Source organism: Plectropomus leopardus, chromosome 4 (assembly GCF_026936395.1).
Source record: "Plectropomus leopardus strain MGB_pleo_1.0 chromosome 4, ASM2693639v1, whole genome shotgun sequence".
Lineage (NCBI taxonomy): Eukaryota > Metazoa > Chordata > Actinopteri > Perciformes > Serranidae > Plectropomus > Plectropomus leopardus.
The window spans coordinates 16872501-16892866 of NC_142179.1; the positions used below are offsets into that span (position 1 = coordinate 16872501).

The 20366-nt window shown below is 38.2% G+C and overlaps 1 protein-coding gene across 5 annotated transcripts in view; it reads right to left on the minus strand.

The window, feature by feature from the left end:
* The window catches only part of grid2 (glutamate receptor, ionotropic, delta 2), a 587880-nt gene that overhangs the window by 403503 nt on the left and 164011 nt on the right, over positions 1–20366 (minus strand). The gene's annotated exons all lie outside the window — the stretch shown is intronic.

Here is a 20366-nt window from a genome sequence, read left to right on the forward strand (position 1 = left end):
AGTAACTGATGGAGCTTTTTAACATCACAAACCATAAAGTGTTGCAACTGCTTTCAAGCTGTCAGAGGCACACCAGGCTCTCCCTCACCTGACGCTGAAGCTGCGGGGCGCATGGTGGTCTTTCTCTTATCTGATTTTAACTCAACTGCGGTGTCTGCCTCACCTGTAATGTTGCCTATTTTTCCTGTCGATCACTATGCTGACAATCAGGTAGGCTTGTTTCATCCTTGTGGATCTCGCTGTCTGCTTTCTAAATCTTTCCGACTGGCTCTGATGCACATAACAAAGAAAACTTTGGAGCAGCAAATATTTATATAAAAAAAAAGTTTTATTTTAAACCAATATTGGTTGTTAAAATGCACCATACCATGACAGGCATATACCATGTCATTTTGAATTTTGAAAACAATAAAAACTTTTTTTTACATATTTATCATTATAGTTGTTAACAGGCGGGGGCAGAGCCCATTCGATGGGCCCCCCTGCCTTGCAGGGGCTGTGAAAGTATACTTTATGCCAGACTTTGCTGTCTTTCCCTAACTCACCTCATCTAATGCAAACTTTAGTATGTATGCAAGCACACGCTTCTCATTTTTTTCACCAACTGTATTGGCATCATGAAAAAAGAATTAAGATAGATTTTTAATTTAAATTTTAAAAAGGTGTTTCAACCATCTCCACCCTGTCAGCCATTGTTTAATGAGTTGTAGCAGCATGGTTCTTTAAAATGAGCAAAAATAAAATGCCTTCCATTTGACCTAAAGACTATTTTCACACCTTATACATGTTACATAATTCTAATTTCATCTGAATCAGCACTAATCTAAAGTTATTTAAAAAAAAAAGATTTTTTTGCAGAAAATCTGTGTTTTGGTTAAAGTAAATCTACATACCTCTTTAAACAGCTATGAAATTTCCCCTGCAAGGTCAGGAAGGAAGTGGCCATACAATAAATGGATGACATGACTCATTGGTCATCCCCCCTCAGTTGAAGTGGTGTTGTTATAATCATCTATTTGTCACAACCATATATGGTCTCCACTACAATCAAAAGCTCCAGAGCAGCTACTGAACTGACCTTATGGCGAGATTGTTTTGTCAAAATCTTATTGTAAACAAAAGATGTAAACCAGGCAATAAGGTTTTAACAAGTAACGCAATCTGGAGTTTTCTGTAACTAACCGAAAGTATGCCAGTGCTGTTTATATGTGCCAGTACACATTTATTAACAAAGAACGATGTTTGAATAACTGTATAACACAGTTTCTTGAAGTACGCAGCCATGCCAACAAGCAGATAGAAACACACAAACAATTACAAGCTACACCCCCACACACCAGCTGTTTCTGCATTAAAAAGGATATTAATTAAATACAACCTTGGAATGGTACATTTGGAGAACACTGCTGGTGTTGTCAGATTCACTTGACATCAGAAAAATCCATCCATCCTTAATTTTACAAAAAATATCAACTCAATGTCTCATTTTTGTATAGTCTGCCACAATTGCAGGGGAAAGTGTTGGACATTTTTTAAATGGGATGTTTGATTAATTGAGTGAATACACACTATGTCTAAATCTTTAAGTAATATGTCAAAAGTTGAACTGCAGTCTACAATCTCTCTCCATAAATAACCTGTGACGGATTTTCTCTTCCTGTGCCAGTATCAGAGTGGCAATCTTACTTTAAAGAGAAAAAAATAGTAAAGTAACAATTTCCTCTTGGTTTGTGAGATAATATGGACTGTTGCCAAGAAATGATAATCTCCTATCTAAAGAAATGATTTAGTTTTTCTGCCTGGCATTTCTCATATCTTATTTCTCTGAAGCAATATGCCTGTCGATGTTAGATTAAAAAAAAAAAGAAGAAACTACTGATGGATATCTGGTTATAGGTAAGCACTTATCAGCTGTACGCAATGTCTGATCTTTACCCATGCTTCAAATATGTATGCATGTGTGTGGCAGCGACATCAGTGTAGGCGGTTACAGACATGTGCGGACTGTGATGGATCTGTTATAATACAGCTGATGGATGAAGAGATTATTGCTAGCGGCACTGGCATTCTGCTGCTCTGTGTAAATGTGTATTAGTGTGTGTGTGTGTACGCGTGTGTTTTGCGATTCATACAATAATGCTCAGATAATACACTCGCTGACCTCCAGACATCTTCCACCCTCCCCCTCCCCATCTCCCTATCTCTACCTCATTTCTCACACTCATCCCGCTGACCTCATTTGTCACTTCTTCCTCTCTTCTCCCTCCACCTACACTTCGTTTCCTCCATCACTTCCATTGCTTTAACCACTGTAAAATGACAATGCCTCATGGAAGACTACTCGTCTCACTGTCTCGCCCCTTCAGCCACAGACAGCTGTGTTCGCAGCACTTATAATACTAGCCGATCTTGACACTATTAATGAGCTTCATTTGCTGAATTACCACAATTCACACACTTGGCGGGTTGATTGACTGAAAGGCTGGCTGTTCATTTGCTTAATGGTGAAACAAATATCACTGAAAGTCAAAGTGTCACTGAGTGCAGGTCTCATTGTCTGCCAGGTTTCATAGTTGACTAACTGGCAAAATAACTAGCCTGCTGCGACAGGTACAATCTGAGACATATATTCGTGAATGTAAAATGCGAAGAGAGAATGATGGAGAGAAGATGTCCATACTGACAAACATACAGAAACAGTGACAAGATCTGTCTTCTCTGCCCTGACACTCGAGAGTGAAGGTCTGTGTGTAGGATGATGAGTCTCAGACTTTGATTAGACGTAATGAGGTGTACGTGTGTGTTGGCAGCCACGCATCCAACTGCGTGGTAGGGAAAAGAGAGACGTCAGAGTATTCATTTAACAGTTCCTCCAGCTATTTCCTCAACCGTTCCACAGCTATTTCTGACTCTAGCTGTCGGGATAAATACTATACTTCCATTTAGGTCCAGCAACACCCTCTTTCCAGATACACACGCACTCAACATAACGTGCCTCACAGCTAGATGGTGGACAAAGCTTAAGAGTTTGATTTGTTAGCCATCCATTTAACAGCTCAAAAGTGTATTTCATGGAAGGAGAGAGATACCAAAACCATTTTTTGCCCTGGAAACAAGAAATACAGCCAACTACAAGCTTTTCAGAGAAAATCAAATGCTGCAGATTATATTTCTGCACTTTTATGTTGTTGAGTTCTGGATGGTGTTTTAAGGTAAAATGGATCAGGGGGCTTTAAAGAATCAAGACTTTCCAAGAGTTTGCTACAGTAAATCTGGCTTGACATAGTATGCAAACAAAAATAAATAATGTGTCATTTACAAATGCCTTGTTTGGATGGCAGTCAAAAACAGTACAGCTGAGCTGCAAACCGACCTGAAAATCTTATATAAAGAAATAAAATGTCACAGCAAAACCGATTTCTTCAGGGCAAATGCCCTTTCACGGGATGGCGGTGTCAAAAAACACTCCAATCATATAGAGCAGAACTGACATGCAACATTTTGCCACGTTATGTTTCCATTTTAACTGAGTCACGTTCGATTTTGGCTGTGTCATGTTCTATACAAGGTTGTCTCTGTCTTGTGGTATGACTCATGCTCTAAACTTCCCTGTGCTGTTTTATGTTCAGCCAAACAAACAGCTGTGTACATTGTGTCATTATGTTTTACAATGTGTAAATCTGCCAATAGCTAATGTAATAAGAACTCCCTCTTGCCAATAATGGTTCTGCATTGGCATGATGAGGACATCGTCTTAAAGCTTATGTTTTTGTTATTGTCTTTTTATCGACTGTCTGCACTATTATTTGCTGCAGCAGTGAGCTCATCTCTCCTCGGGGATAAATGCAGTTCATCTTATCTCTAATCTCACAACTAGAGCAACAGATAACATCAAGAGATCAAACAAACATGAGGCATGACCTTATGTTCATAAATTGCTTTAAATGATTCTCAGAGAGAGGAATTACGTTTTAATGCGTCAAGGTCCGACGACAAGAGTCCAAGCATTTTATTTGGATTCTGCAGGCTGAAAAATTCCACCCATTCTGTGACATTTACAGCGTGTAGTTAAAGTGGTGCACACAATATTATGGATGTGGACCAGGGATGAAAATTAAGTTTTAGGTGACTCTCAGAGCAACTGCTGGAATACCAAGTGCGAGAAAATCAGCATAGGGCGAGTGAAAGGGGAGCTGGATGGGTCAAACTAACTCTAGACTTTCATCCATGAGACTACTGTTTGTGTCTAATGTGACATAAAAAGGTGATCAAGAAATTTTAATGCTATGTGCTAGTATGTGGTGGGAGTGAGAATGTCAATAAATAAACTTGCATTTCAATTCTAAAGTCATTTCTACCAGTAGTAGATTATAGTTGAGAAAATTTGCTTCTATTGTTTACTTCATGAACTGCACAGAAAATGATAACATGAAGACTTTACAATATAATGCAATCCGATGTAGAGACATTACTAACTTCAGCCTCCACAATTACCATAGAGTTGAAGCTTCACAAAGATTGTATTGAGACAGACTTGTTGTATTGAATTACATGAGATTATTCGGGTGTTTTTAATATAGTATAAGCCAAACGGTTCCTTATACTGTGGTATTATACAAGTCTGTAAAAAATATATCTCACTTAACGGTACACAACATGTCTTAGATAATGTTATCTTTGCCTTCTTCACACATTTAATCATGCAAAGCTGACATCAAATTACCAAGGCAATGCATGTTGACAAATGAAAGATAAATCATGCATCTAAGATGACTAATGTTTACCACTGCATCATTTGTCAAATTAATCTTATCACACTGCCTATCTATTTTCAGAGCGAAATTGTTATACAGATAAAGTAAATGGTATCAAAAGCAGAAAACTAGAATAATGCTGCAAACCATTTATCCACGTGATGCATTATTTTGTCAGGTCAGTGCAGTGGTTCATCTTGGCTTTGAAGCTAATGACATAATATTGGTGGCAAATGAAGAACACAAAAAAGGAAAAGGTTTAATATTGACCAACACAGCTCCTAAAAGTGCAACATTTCATCAAAAGTATAAACAAGATAGTCTGGCATCAATGGTTTGTTTACTTGTAGTATTGCATGACTTGTACCCTATCAAGTTTTACCTTGACTGACACCCCTGCCCTGGGGTTAACTGTCAGTTGAGTCACTCTGACATTGAGGAATAAGCTTAGCATAATGGCTAACTGACTGTGATGATGCATCTCAAGGCAACTACCTCCATAATACTTGTCAATTGGTCAGTTAATCATTGTCAAAAATCTGTTCAGTAACAATAAGTGGATGAGGGCCTGTTGCACCAAACAAGTTAAACTTATTTTGATTTTTATGTAAATGTATGTAAAGTTGGGGGATTCAAATTACGCTCTGACTTTATTCATATGAACTGCTGTTCATAATAAAAAACTCAATATGATGTATTAAATGGGACCTAAAGGCTCATTGTCAGGTTCATACTTGTATTTTGGGTTTTTCTAGAACCTGTTTGCTGGAACACCTGCATTCACCCTCTGTCTGAAAAGCTCCCTTTCAGTGCTTATTTAGTGCTCTCTAAGCTCCTCTCCTGCTCTGATTGATCGACGTTTCAGGGTCTTCCATAGTTTGCACTGTAACGAACACTAACAGCACTTTCTACTATGAAAAATCAATATAAGCTTCTGGATCAAATTCTGTCACAACTGGACATGTTCCAGCAGGAATATGATAAAATAGGGAGAAACTTAGAGCAAAGGCAAACATGTTTCCATGGCATTAGCATGTAACTACATGTAGCAGTGTACTTGCAGCTGGGGAATGACTGTACATATGGGCACTTTCTACCATTTAAAAAAATCACCAATGAAAGATTGTTAACACTGCTGGACATGTTCTAGCAGGAATTTGATACTAAACTGGGGAGAAATAAACAACATCTGCAACAAAGACTACATGTTTCCACTACATCAGAATGTAGCTACACGTAGCAGTGTAGGGTACATATTATAAACACTTGCAGTGGCATGCCTATAGCAGATAGCTATAGAAGAAATCTGTCATAAGCCGATATTATTTTATAGCCAAAGTAGAAAAAACATTGGACAAAGAGCATGCAGGACGGTCTGAGATTTCACAGAGATTACTTTTACTTTTATCAGACAGTAAATAAAGAAAAGCATAATAGCTCCCCCTTTTATATAACACAGTATGAAATGGGTTATCACTCCAGGAGAAATATCATTAATGTAGCAGAATTTTTTTTTTTTAAAAGATACAAATTCTAACACTAGCATATAAAAAATACTATAAAAACAGCAGGAAATAATGCAATTATTATGTACATGTTGCAGTACATACTTGCAGTAGTAAAAAAAAATGATGTTAAAAGATCTTAAGCTGCCTAGAGTTGTTTTCCTTTTTGAAGAGAAAACTATAGTAATCATAATATACTCTATATTATCAGTAATAATGTAAACATTTAAATAAAAAAAGATCAACAGTAACAATAACAATTTCTGCTGCTGATGCTGAGAGACATAATGTGTCCATTCATACTTTAAAGCACTTTTTCACCATTCAGAGTTGCATGGCGTATGTTTTATAGATTTATGTGCATTTACCTGAACTTGAACCTGGGCTGACTGCTTGGAAGGCAGCACTGCATATTTCTATACTGTTGGCAGGCATACACAAACACTCACACACACACTAATGCACACTTGTTTTTCTCTTACCTTTGTTGGAGGGTAGTGTCATCAAGGTATAAAGTAGGCATGGAAGAAAGAGAAAGACAAGCAGGATGAGAGATTAGTGTGCATTCTGCAATTACATTTTCATAAACAACAAAGATAACAAGACAACAAGAGTGTGTGTGTGTGTGTGTGTGTGTGTGTGTGTGTGTGTGTGTGTGTGTGTGTGTGTGTGTGTGTGTGTTGTACAGTGTACAATGATTTATTACCAACAGCACTGAGTGGCTGCAATGATATAGGCTTTCACACACATTCTTAAAATACACATGTGCAGGCAGACAAACACCATACTGTTACAGGGAGCAAACACAGCTTAGACTGACACGTGTTTGTAAGGTCAACACCAGAATGATTGTTTTTCATCTCCAAGGAAAACCTTTTGCCGAGAGCAAACCTTAACACACAAACTGCTTCTGTCTGCCTGCCCAACAGACATACTGACCACCTCTCTCACCTGCCTACATGTGTGTACACACCCACACAAACCACACAGAGATTAGGGCATTTCAAAGATAGCCATTGATTTTTTCCCCCTGCAGCCTCTAGACAGTCAGTCTAAGTGAGGGAATCTGCAGAATAATTGTTCATTTCCTGCTCGGCTCAGTGATAGAGAGGAAATTCTGCAGACACACAGGGAAGCAGACATACACAGACAGACAGGGGGATACAGACACAGACAGGCACACAAACAGGCAGATGAGAAGGATAATTGTTAATTTCCTGCTGTGGTCATGACAGGTTGATAGACACTGTGGAACCAGGATTGTTGGTTTTATTTTGCTCATCTCGACTCAAAAAGCAAATATACAGGAAGATAATAGAGATGATTGGAATGACATTAGCGGTATCTTGCAGAGAGTAAGGTTTTGCATGATAAACTAGCTCTGTGAGTACAAGTGAAGCCCTATCAAGGCACTGGAGGCTTGACCACTCTCTTACACGTGGCCTTGGGACAAAATTTGGATGAAAGCTAATGGACGCTGTTGGTTGTCCTGTTTTAACCTTCCTTCCCTGTCTTATTTCAGTGCACTGGTCTACGTTGACAAGTCTGTCTGAGGCTGTAGATTATGGGAAATATAACTGTCCAACCTAACCATTTCCATCCCACAAATGGTACATAAGTGGAAGCATTTTTTTTCTTTTCTCTGTCTTGTACTAGTCTTTCTCAAAATCCCTCCCTTTGTTACACTGTCTCACCCTTTTGGAAGACAGAGATGGGATCTTGGTAATGATAAATGTGTTTAATTACTACACCCTATGAGGAAAAAAGCAATTCAATTCATTCTAAATGACATCCAAAACAGCCCTCTTTCTTGTGCTTTACATACTCTTAAAGTGAAAAACTTTCATAAAAAAATCCCAAGCTCACACCCCTTGGGTCTCACTCTCTCTCCCTATTAGGGAGCTTAACTGTCTCACAGCCAAGGTTTTTCAATCTGTGTGCCTGTTTTCCTACTCCTCCTCCTCCCTCTCAATGCAACAGCCTGGATGCACACACCAAGAAAGGTCTCACGAGCCCAGTGAGTATTGTGGTTTGTTTGGTGGAACCGAGGCAGCCACAGCATCTCCCCCTCTGTGTGTCCCCCTCTGTGTGTCCCCTCTATGTGTCCCCCTCTGTGTGTCCCCCTCTGTGTGTCCCTGTAACGTTGTGGAGTGGTCATTAAGCGTGTGGATAAGAAAGTCCTCTGTTCCAAGTCCCATTTCCTGGTTGTAGCTGTATATCTTATTGCAACGACTTGTCAGTGGCTCTGCCAAATGCTAAGTGTAGAGAGAGAGATGCTTGTGTGTGCGTTTGCTTGCTAAAACTGCATCAGAGAGCACAGAGGAGGGACGCTGGCTTACTGAACAACAAACAGAAAAATATTTTCAAAGAAAAGTGCTTGAGTGACACATTGACCCAGCTGCCATCTGAAGCAAATAAATTATAAGGTCCAAAGTGTGAGAGGGTAGTGATTATGTCAGTCTGTGTTGAACTGTGCTGAAAAACATTGGAAAAACTGAAATGATTCATAAATGCCTAAATAAAAGGGGAAGTCTGTCATGAAAATAATTCAACTTTTTGTCTTTTGCTGCAGTCCTAAAAACATGCCAATCATTGACCTTTGAGGAGTGAAGTAGCTTTTGATTCAGTTAGACCATTTAAAAGGTAGGGGGAACAAAAGAAAATTGTTTTTCATCATATTTCAAAACCACCAGAAGGAAGCGTAAGTAGAGAATGATGTTTTTTTATCGCTTAGGAGCTTTGAAGGGATAAAAAAAGAGAAAAGTATTTCAAAAGGGAAGCTTTTCAAGTGGGGTAAAAAAAGAGAGAAAGGAGAGAGACCCATATACAGTATACTTTACTGTATTGCAGTTGGGAGGTCATTTGTTTTCAGTCATGCCTCTGGGGAAATCTACAGTTGGGGACGTGGTCTGGAGTTTAACAAATAGCATTAGCTAATAAAGCTGACCCTGCATCTTTCACTGTTGGATCTTATACTGTTTTGAACTACAGTGTGTGTGTGTGTGTGTGTGTGTGTGTATGTGTGCATTTGTATGTACCAGCACTTGCTCAGTAAGTATATATTGTGTGCACATGTGAGTGTGTGCATTTTCTGAATTCCACGCAGTATTTGAGGTTGTGTGTAGACATCAAACCAGGGTTGTAAAGTGCTGACGTGACTTCTAGCGCTGCTCCTATAAATCTTCATATACAGGACCGCATGTTACTGAAACAATAGACTCAATATGCATTTAATTCCCCGGTTCTCAAAGATAAAAGGGCTTCAACAAGGACACTTGTCTGGTCAAGGTTAAAAGTTGATGTTATACATTCTCTTTGTTATACTCCTGCTCTTGTATACACTTGCATGCTTAGACACACACACACACACACACACACACACACACACACACACACACACACACACACACACACACTCACAAAGTGTTGCCACCATGCAGTGCTTCTCTGATCTCCAAACTGTAATAGTGATGAGGGTACACTTAAAAACTGCTGCAAGTGTGCCAACACACACATACACACACACTGGGATTGCCTTGGGATGATGAAACTGCATGAAATCGCTCTTTTTTGGGAACTAATGATTCTACTGAGTTCCTCCTTAGAACCGATGGGTCCATACGGTCTTGGTGTGCACTTTGAAACAAGATTTATGAGCACTTTATCAACTTAACGGAAAGAGCACATCGTTTACTATCTCCTGACTGGATCTTTGTCAATCGCTCACATTTAAAGCATGCACAGAAACTGTGACACACATTCACAGAAAACATAATACAAAGAGATATTGTAATTGTTTTAAGTATTTCCCAAAGCTATTCTGCCCTACCATCCCTCACATTATCAATAGGGCCTCCTTCAATGGAATCACATAACCATCGACTGCCAGTTCGACCCACTTTAAAGTCTCGCTGAGAATTTATTCACAGTAGAGGCACTCGAGGATTTAGGGAAGCCTGTTATGTGCAGCAGTACTATTGGAATTCCATGAAAAGTGTTGCCAACAACGGCTCTAACATATGCTGCCGATAAAACAGCAACAATCAGATATAGATGGGAAAGATGGGTAAAGACATGATTATACCAGAAGGTTATATGACGACTAAAGTGAAAATCTCATGGCAAGATTATTATTAACAGTAAGAAAGTCTGTTGGCAGAACTTAGAGTTACTTTTAATGAAGTCTGAAATAAATCATGTCATAATTTTGAGCCATTTGGTCTAGATCACCTCTCATGTTGGCTGCTACATCCTTCATAACAAAAAACAAACAAACAAACAAAAAAAACCGTGGGATTTCCAATCTTTGTAATACCTCCAAGGGCATTTCTCTGCACCCTTTACTTCTTAGCTGACTCCGCTTGCATAAATGTGGAGGTGTTTATTTACGGTGTCAAGATCAATGCTGGCCTCAAATCAATAACTTCCTGGGAACCTGTACACTAGCTGCCTATAGATTGGGCTACATCAATCTCTCTCATCCTCTGCTTCTTCTTGTTTCTACTCTTCTCCTCACTAGTTAAATCCATTTTTCTCTTGCTGTAAAATTGATAGTCCTTCTTGTGCTGAACTGTTTAAGATGCCTTATTCACCTGGCTGTCCATCTTCAGACGGCAACTCATTCTGTCTTTTTTCTTCCGATGTTCCTTCATCACAGTCTCATTTTCCTTTTATGAAGGGGGCACAGCATCAGACCTACTGCATAAAAAACTACTCTACCTGTCATTTCCACAGCAGTTAATATTTCCTGGACCTCATCATTTCCTGGGTGACATGACAATAACAGTCAGTTCGTCACACCAACAGCTTCGTTTGGTAGCGGCAGTCTCTGATTTCTCTCACTGCAGCCACTCACATAGTCACCAGCTTTGTTTTGTTTTTTTTTTTTTGCATGGATTTAGCAGTGTAGTCTCAAACACAGCACAAAAATCAATGACAAGACTTTTTCTCATTTTTTGGCAAGACTCCTGTTTGTAATATCAATCTATTAATGTAGTAGACGGGCAGTAGATGTGAGAAAATGTAATGAGATTCAAAACCACTTAGTGAGACAGGAGCCAGCCAGATAAGCCGTGGGTAAGTCAGTGTAGCTGTAAATGGAGGTTTTAGAAAACCTTAATTTTGAGTGCCATTTAAATGTCTACCTTTTGAAACTTGGGTGCTAAGGTAGGTGGCTTGATATACAGATATACTTCACATTAACTGCTACTATCAAATAAACTATTTTGGACACTGAAATGCTAAAGAAGAAAATCATAAAAAAAAGAACATCACTGAATCCAAAAACAGTATATCAGATATTGAATTCAATGCTTTTTATGACAAATTTAGCCATATTTGAGACTGATTTTGGACAAATAATCTGTTTCATGTTCATTTCATTGACCTGATTTGAGGTATACGTAGGAATATGCTTACTAGAGCAAGTATAAGTAAAAAGACAGTAGGTTTAGTGGTAGTTTAAAGATTTGTTACATTATTAATGTGGACTTTTACACAGAATAGCTTAACTCATTCTGACAAAAAAAATTAAAAGACAGATCATTTAAATTAGGTTAACTGTTTGTGGTAATGAATACCTTGCAAATTAAACATTTAGACTATTTACAGACTTTTAAGGAAAATATTTATAAAACTGAATTTAAGACTATTTAAAGACCTGTACACACCCTGCGCAATTAAATGCAGTTGTGCTCTAAATCTGTTTTTTTCAACAGGGGGAAGGAATAAGGTCTCGACACCCTGTGTTTATCTGATGGTTAAATGGTTTCACTGTTAAATATGCGTGTGATGTTAATGAAACACCGACCACACAAGTTGCCAGCAATAAGCTATTCTGATCTGACATTATTTTTCTTCGAGCCGATAAAACCCTAGAAAGCACACCATGGCCTGAGCCTGGGCCTGATTCATCTGTCAAGTCTGTATTGATTCATGTTAATGTCTTCATGTATGCATGATTTAAAGCCCCAGCATGATGTCGCTTAATATGAAGAAATTGCTTTAGAAAAGGAAAATCTTTATTATTTATATCATGAATGTTAGTGGGACTCCTCTTTATGGAAATACTCAAAAAATCTCTCCATTTCAAGCATGTAGCTGACATTTTACTCTGCAAAGGAGATTTAAGTGTTTTGGCAGCTACTAAAAAAAGCATTCTCAAGCATGCAGTTTGCATCTCATTAATTAGGCGTAAGGTTAAGTATAGGAACTAACATCTTCACATGACTGCATCTCCATTAAACAGTCACACAGTAATGTAGCCATGCAGAAGGTTTGAGGAGTGTCCCAACTCTGTAAAAAAAGCATATCACAGACTTGAGAGGGTAGATTTTATAGTCTAGTACAGCCCTCTATGTCACTTATACGCTGAGAAAAACAAAACACTTTATGCCAGTATCTTTCTCAGAGAGGAAACTGTAGAATAAAGAGCTTAATCAACAACACTGTGGAAGACTTTATCTTTCTATTAACCTATATCCATGCATGCATACCATGAAGATGCTATTCATAGATAAATTTCTTCTCAGTAATTGAAGTGATAAACATTTCCCATAAATTCCATTAATAATGCCCATTTGGTAATATAAAGGATACATATTTTGAATGACTGATGACTGAATTTGCATATTCTTTCATCTCATTTAACGCCTTTATTATTAAATGTCCCCTATGTGTCCTGGCTGTGGTATAACAATTTAATATACCTCCCTAAATACTGTACATTATGATAAGTGGGCATGTGTTCACCTTAATCTTTGCAAATACCCTATTAACAAGCTGCATCAGCAGAAAGCAAGGCCATAAACAAATAAAATCAATTATGCTGTAATGTAGATCATTAAAATGTTTATCTGTGGGAATGCACTATGATATCAGTTCAGGATAGAAATTACAGCAGCAACATGTTCTACAAACTGCAGCGTTGATGTGTCCTAGAGAGGGCCTGTAGCTGCATCTACTGGTTTCCTGCTGCTCTTTTTGTGGGTTGTTTTTTTAATGGAGTGGAAATATTGAGCTTGTAACAGGACAGTGAGTTGATGGGATAAACCCAGCGCCTGTAACCTGTCCTTTGACTCAATACTCTTTCTTACAGCTCAAAGGACAACGGACACACTGTTCTAAGATTGTCCCATAACTGATTCGACACACTAATCACACTGCAGACTATATGTTTTTTTTCATCCTTACAGTATGATTACTGTATTATTAGAAATACAGAATACATTATGACTTCCCATGGCATATGTAGTTAACCTTGTGTGTAATAATAACTTTTATAAGTTAGCAAACAAAATTTCTGACCCAGACTTCCGAGCACAAACTGTTAATCTGCATTTTTGAAGTTGAGGATGGTTACAATGGCCAAAAGACTACTTATTTCTAACTTTCCTGATCATCGGTTGTGTTTATTGCCTGAATATAACTCAAGGTCATTCTCCCCATGTTGATGCAGCATTACATTTGTTGACTGTCTTACTAGTTCTTCATTGTAACCCCAGAAGCAGGACCAACCAATACTATTTATTGAAAATATACTGTATAAGAGACCTCTGTTTACTTGTGTATATTTACTACTTTATTTGTGCAGCATGAAATAAACAAGTCAGTTGAAGATATTTTGAAAATAAGTTACAGCATTTTTTTTTCTGCCCACTCCCAAACTTCTGTATTTCCCCTATAAATATATGAGCCTTTCCAAAACTAAAGCTATAGGGCAAGAAAATATTGTGTTTATGGAAAACAAATGCCAAAAAATGCTAAATTCAAACTGAAATTGGATAGAGACCTGAACAAGTACACCCTGAAGGGTTATATGATTAAAATCCACATTACAAACAGACTGGTAGGTTCTGATTACACATCATCAGGGAAAATATTTAACTCCCCTACACTATGGTGCTTCTTACTTTTGTTTAGTTTTCAGGATACTACTAACTGAGGAGACTGCAGTAGTTTGTGTAGTTTGGACAAAAGAACAGACCCACTTGCTTTAGGACCTCTCTAAGTAATTGAGGCTCCTCGCTGATTAGGAGCGCTTTTACGGCATTGTTCTGGTCCAGTCATCTCCTACAGAGGACAAGGTCAATCCTAATCATTACTAACATAATGATCTTAATTGATTATCTAGACCCTTCATCATAATGAAGTAGGGTAAAATCGCTGTCTCAGGCACCACATTTGACCTCCCATGAATGCACTTGCAATTGGGGTCATTTCTGATTGGCTCAGCATATGCCAATCATCATTCTTATATGCTTTTAAGCTGTCAGTCACTCATGTTGTCAGTGGTGGCGGGGTATCACTCTGTGTAAAAAAAAAAAAAGGAGTACAAAATGAAAGAGAGGAGACACCTCAACTTTTAGACATGATCAAGTTTTTCTGAGAGTGAATGTGCCTCACTGACTGACTGACTTCTTGAATTGCAACATTTTCAAGGAAACACTCTTAACCCAATGAGTCATACGTGAAACGTGGCAGACAAGAAGTCTCCTCTTCAAAAGGAAGTTTTTGCAAAAACAAACTAAACCCCTGTTATGCAAATTTATTTTTACAGATCAGTTGTATATGGCCTATGCCCCACTATCATCACTAAAATAAATGGGAGCAGATCAGTTCACCATTGAATGTAAAAAGAATCACTTTATTTCCTGATGATTGACAAATGAAGAGGACTAAGCAGTATTTTTTCTTTTTGTGAAATCTGTTTTTTGTTTGTCTGGGTATTTGTTTTATCATAAATTATCACCCACTAGAAATGTTTTTCTGCATAGACTCTGCCCTCTGCCTGTGTTTTCTTATTTTCTATGCTTGGGAAGTTTACTGAAGTGTTCACCCAACGTGTTCGGTAGAAGTTGGGGCTTTATAAAAAGGTGCAAGACTGTAAGCAGTAGGCATTGAAGAGATACAGCACAGGAAAGGAAAAAAATCACAAATATTTAATAAAAATTGGAGGCATAAATTAGCTATAGAGACCAAAACCCTTCTTTGTACCAGGCTGTAGACATGTGTATTTCTGCTGTATAGTTGGGCATTTTAACATCTTATGGGGGTCTTATGGGGATTGACTTGATTTTGGAGCCAGTCTCAAATGGCCATTTGAGGAACTGCAGTTTTTACACTTCTACACTGGCTTCATCTTTTACCTCAAAGGTTGCTGCTTCTTGCATACCATGTAACTGCAACATCCTCATTTTGATTCAAGAGGGGGAACTTTGTTACATGACGTACCCCATAATTATCAAATAAAAAGGAAATTTAATAGAGTAACTAGTAAGGTATATCCTCCAGAAAATCACACAAGAGATTTAATATTTTTTAAGGAAACAGTCCAGAAATCCTGTAGACATTTATAAGGGTGATGAGATTAATTTCATGTGATGTTGTGAATAATTTACAGTACAACGTCCCCCACCATGCTGCTCGTACCTTCTGCCCACCAAACACTGCCAGCAATTCCATCACGTTCTGCACAAGTGCTTCACCCATCTTCATAAAAATGAATTGGAGCTGCTACTCTGCCCTGTGTGGCTTCGGGCTCTTAATCATTATTTTGCAATAGGTATTGACAAGAGTATTAATAAAATGTCAAAATACAGGGCAGAAACTCTATATCTGCAGTCAGCAGCACTTGGAAATCTCTGGCTTCCTCTAATGGTCATCATGGGAAGCTTGCAGTCTCTTTTTGTGGTGTGAGTGCACAGATACGGTAAGTATGTGTGTAAGTGAGGGCTTTTTGCCACATATATAATGGCGAATGGAGGGATAATCGCTTGAAGGGGAAGAGAGGTGATGTCCACAGGGAGAGTCAAGGAAAACACTGTGAAATGGATGTGCTCAGGAGGAGAAATGACCTCTCCACCTCTCTCTCTCCATTTCTCTCTCTCTCTCTCTCTCTCTGTCTCTCTCTTACACACACACACACACACACACACACACACACACACACACACACACACACACAAAATGTTTCCTTCTAAACTGTGCAATCTCTTTGTGTCTCTGGCTCTACATCATTGTCCCTCAAAAACCACTCACCCACTCCAGCCTCTGTTCTCTCCCAGTCCCTTGCCTGATTGCCTTTCCATTAAATCACTGCAACACAGTATTTCCACATTTCATACTTGTTTTAATCTTTCAAGAATCAACTGCCCTACCCAGCCCAGAAACATTTACGAGGGTCATAAAAGGGCTCGGCTGACCCAAACAACTGCTCGGGGACCTGATCTCTCATGTCAGTCGTTATAATATGTCATGGGTGGGGAGCTTATGAGAGGGAGACGAAGGCAGATAGAGAGAGGAATGCCTACAAATGAATAAGAGGAAGCAGGAGGGCAGGAAGGAGAGAGATAAAAGTGCACTTAGGTGCTTTTAACGTTACGCTGCTTGTTTAGGTGATTGTTGTTTCAGTGGTTTAGTGTGATTGAACTGGTCTTCAGATAATAAAGAGATTAGAGAGAGTTTGATATTTGAATTTGAATTGAAAAATTGATCATGATCATATATCTCATTTTATTATATATCATATATTCCAACAGCGCTCCCAATGAACGGTCTAGCTCCAAAAATAGAAAGTCAATATGTGGTGGCAAATGTCGATATTGCAGAGGACTGCTACAAATAACTAAATGTGTGGGACACTCTGCATGTTTCGTCATCTCAATTCTTCAAAAACAAATGTATGTTTGTGTTTCAGGGTGATGTATGTAACTCTGGAGAAAAACAGTTGATTGTTAAGACACGCAGACACTGGGCTGGTAGTCGAACCAAACCACAAACCCAAAGCATCAGTATTTGATGACGTGGGTTTAAGATTCAGCAATCAAATAAATTTTTACATAAAACACTTTTATACATAAACACACAACATAAAGAAACATTCCTGATGTGAAATGCTTTAATTTGTGGATCGTGTTCATAAAACAATAAGCAAGGGTGTGTTTCTCACACGTGTGTATTTGTAGTGGCCCACCAGGTTAGTGGCATTTGCCGCCGCATATTGATTTTCTATTTTTGGAGCTGAACCGTCATTCGAAGCACTGATGGAATATACATACTGATGAGTGATTCAGAGCTCCACACTTCCAGGGCACAAAGCATACTTGTGGCACAAATAGAGCAGCAGAACAGTGAACACAGTGAAAATTAAAGTTATCTGTTTGATAACTCACATAGAAATAAAATGTTCTATTTCTTAAAATAACAGCGTGCTAATTTTATTGTTGTCCATTGTTTTTCCAAACTACTTCAGAGGAAACTGCATCATTTCTATGGAAACTGTGTGCTGCTACGGTGCAGTGCTGGTTGTAAAAGTTTGCTTTCATTTGCCTCTGCAGAAGCCGCTCCTTTTATCTAATAAATTGATCTGATATGATCATCTTTGATTGGCTTGATCATTAACTGATGACAGAGTTTGAGTCTCTGGAGGGAGAACTGATCAGTCAAACTGCTGCTGAGTAAAAAAAAAAAAAAAAAAACATTTTTGAAGAGTCCCGCTTGGGCTGCGTTCAATGACCTCCAAAAACCTCAGAATTTAGAGTTTGAAACAGAATAATAACAAGGTCAGCTTCCCTCTGACATAGATTATAATTCTTTGGGAAACACTTGATCAATAAACTTGTCAGTGCACACTGATGGACAAACTACATAAAAGAGAGAAAAAAATATTAAAAAATAGCATTAATAATTACAAGTAATCATCATTGTTAAAACTTATTACATGCTACAACATTTATTGTTTTTTAAAATGGACACTCCTCAGGGAGCAAAACCAGCAATCCTATGGATCAGTCTGTATATACCTGATGGACAAATGATTTGATAAAAATCTGATAAGCTTGCGCTGCACTAGTTAACATTCAGCTTAAGTAGTATTTTCCCATTATCACCAGCAACAATTCATCATTCAGAGTGTTAATTGCCGCTGTTGATTTGTGTGCATGAGAGCTGTGCTACATTGAATATTCATAGGGGCCTGATAATAATATTAAATTCAAATTATTCAAATTAATAATTTCCTCTTTCACAAACTAATGCGGAAGGAGAATATATAAGCATGCCACACACACACGCACGCATGCACACACGTACACACACACACACACACACACACGCACACAAACACAAACACAAACACACACACACACACACACACACACACACACACACACACACACACGTCAGCGAACTCTCAAGTTGAAGGGCTGTAATCATTCAAAAGTACAGTGTTTGTTTGTAGATGTGAAGTGTCACTGAACAGTGTATTTACATACATTGTTCTACATTTATTATTACTAATGTAAATTACTGGCATTGTCATTCAAATTACACTTGCCATATTCAGCAAACTCTATAATCTGGCTCCTTTCTGTGTTTTGGATTTGTGCTTGTTTTAGGTCTCTGGACCAGAAGGAAAACAAAGTTTTATAACATTTTTTAAATCCCAAACAATCTCGCCAAAGTTTTAACAGATTGATCATTTTGCATAATATGATAACACAATAAAACAAAGTATCTCTGAAGTAGACAAGTTACTTTCCATTATATCAAGAACCAGACGGTGCATGTCAGTGCTTCCACCACATAAGCTGAACTGCATATACTATGTCAAACTTTTCATGCGTTTGTTGTCTGCTGTGTTCCTCTTTTTCTCCCTCAGGTGTTGCAGCGTCTAGCAATCTTGACATCTACCCTGCAGTATAAATTTGCACACATTTTTGTGGCACAGATACACACAGAAATGATTGCAATGGAGACAGAGTAAGCTGCTGCCACAGTCACCTTTCTGTCTCGTCACAAATAATTTGGGTTTCAATACTGGTGATGCCTGTAAGAACCTTTGACACCGGAACATGACTTTGCCTCCCCGGAGCAGACCTCTGAGAAGACAAGACACCCACCAAGAAAAGCACGACATGAATAGCAAATACATTTCCTTCTCTCATCTCTATAATCTCTCTCTACTTCTCTTACACTTCTATAAACTCCCTCTTTTTGCTCTCTCTCTTTATCTCCTGCTCACTGGGGAGTACTGCTGCATGGTTTGATTTAGGTGAAAATGTGACGCACATAAACTGATACAAACTGAGGGCCTAAAAAGAAATTCTCAGCATGTTTTGGCTGATTAAATGTTTAAAAGGGGAAAAAAACAATCATAAAAAATATTTTTATAAACATCAATGGATTTAAAGATTTTTTTTTTCATTTTTAATCTAAGGAGACCAACAGTAGGTATTTGTTTAGTTTTAATTCTATAAAAATATGCAGTATGGTGTCTTATTTGACTCCTATTATCAGTATATAATCCTGCTTTTAAATTCTACCTTAGTTTTTTGCAGTCAGGAACATGCACAACCATAGAGGCAGTGAGGTCTGGGCTAATTGTTGGGTTAAATGGAGTGGTGGGCCATGAAGGGTCTAAAGATTTTATGTTCCCATGTAAAGCCAGTCAATCCAGCAGCCCTCTTAAGCAGCGTTTCATATTCATAACATGTTTCCCATCTGGCTGCAGGGTGCTAACCGATTGAAATATCACACAGTCTACTCTAATCGCATTACTCTGCTCATAGAGCATTCACACTAGGCACCCAGTGTGAGGCTCCAGCCTTTTGATGTTCACTGACTGGTACACACAAGGCTTTCTGACTGACAGCCTGACTGACTGAATGCATGAATGAATGAATGAGTGACTCTGTCAAATGACCAACCACCTAAATGTTTGACTTAAAGACCAAAAGTTCAAGTAACTGTCTCACTCAATGACTGACAGACTGGTGTGGTCCTAAGGAGCATATTTGGATACTGTATGTAGATTGTATGTGAGTTTGGAGTCCAGTATCCAATACACATTATTCCAAGATAGTAACATCAGTATGGATATTTTTCTTTTGCTTTCCGTGGTATTTAAAAGTTTCAGTTTAACATTTTAAAAATTACATTAACTCCAACTGTTGGCAAAATATAGTAGAGTGAAAAGTACATCTTGTTCTGTCGAATTTAAAGGGATGAAATAAAAACCTCACAAAAAAAAATTGTGAACGTCAGAATAGTAACACACTTTGTTGCAAGGCCAGAGTGGCACACTTGACCTAAATTTATATTACAGTGG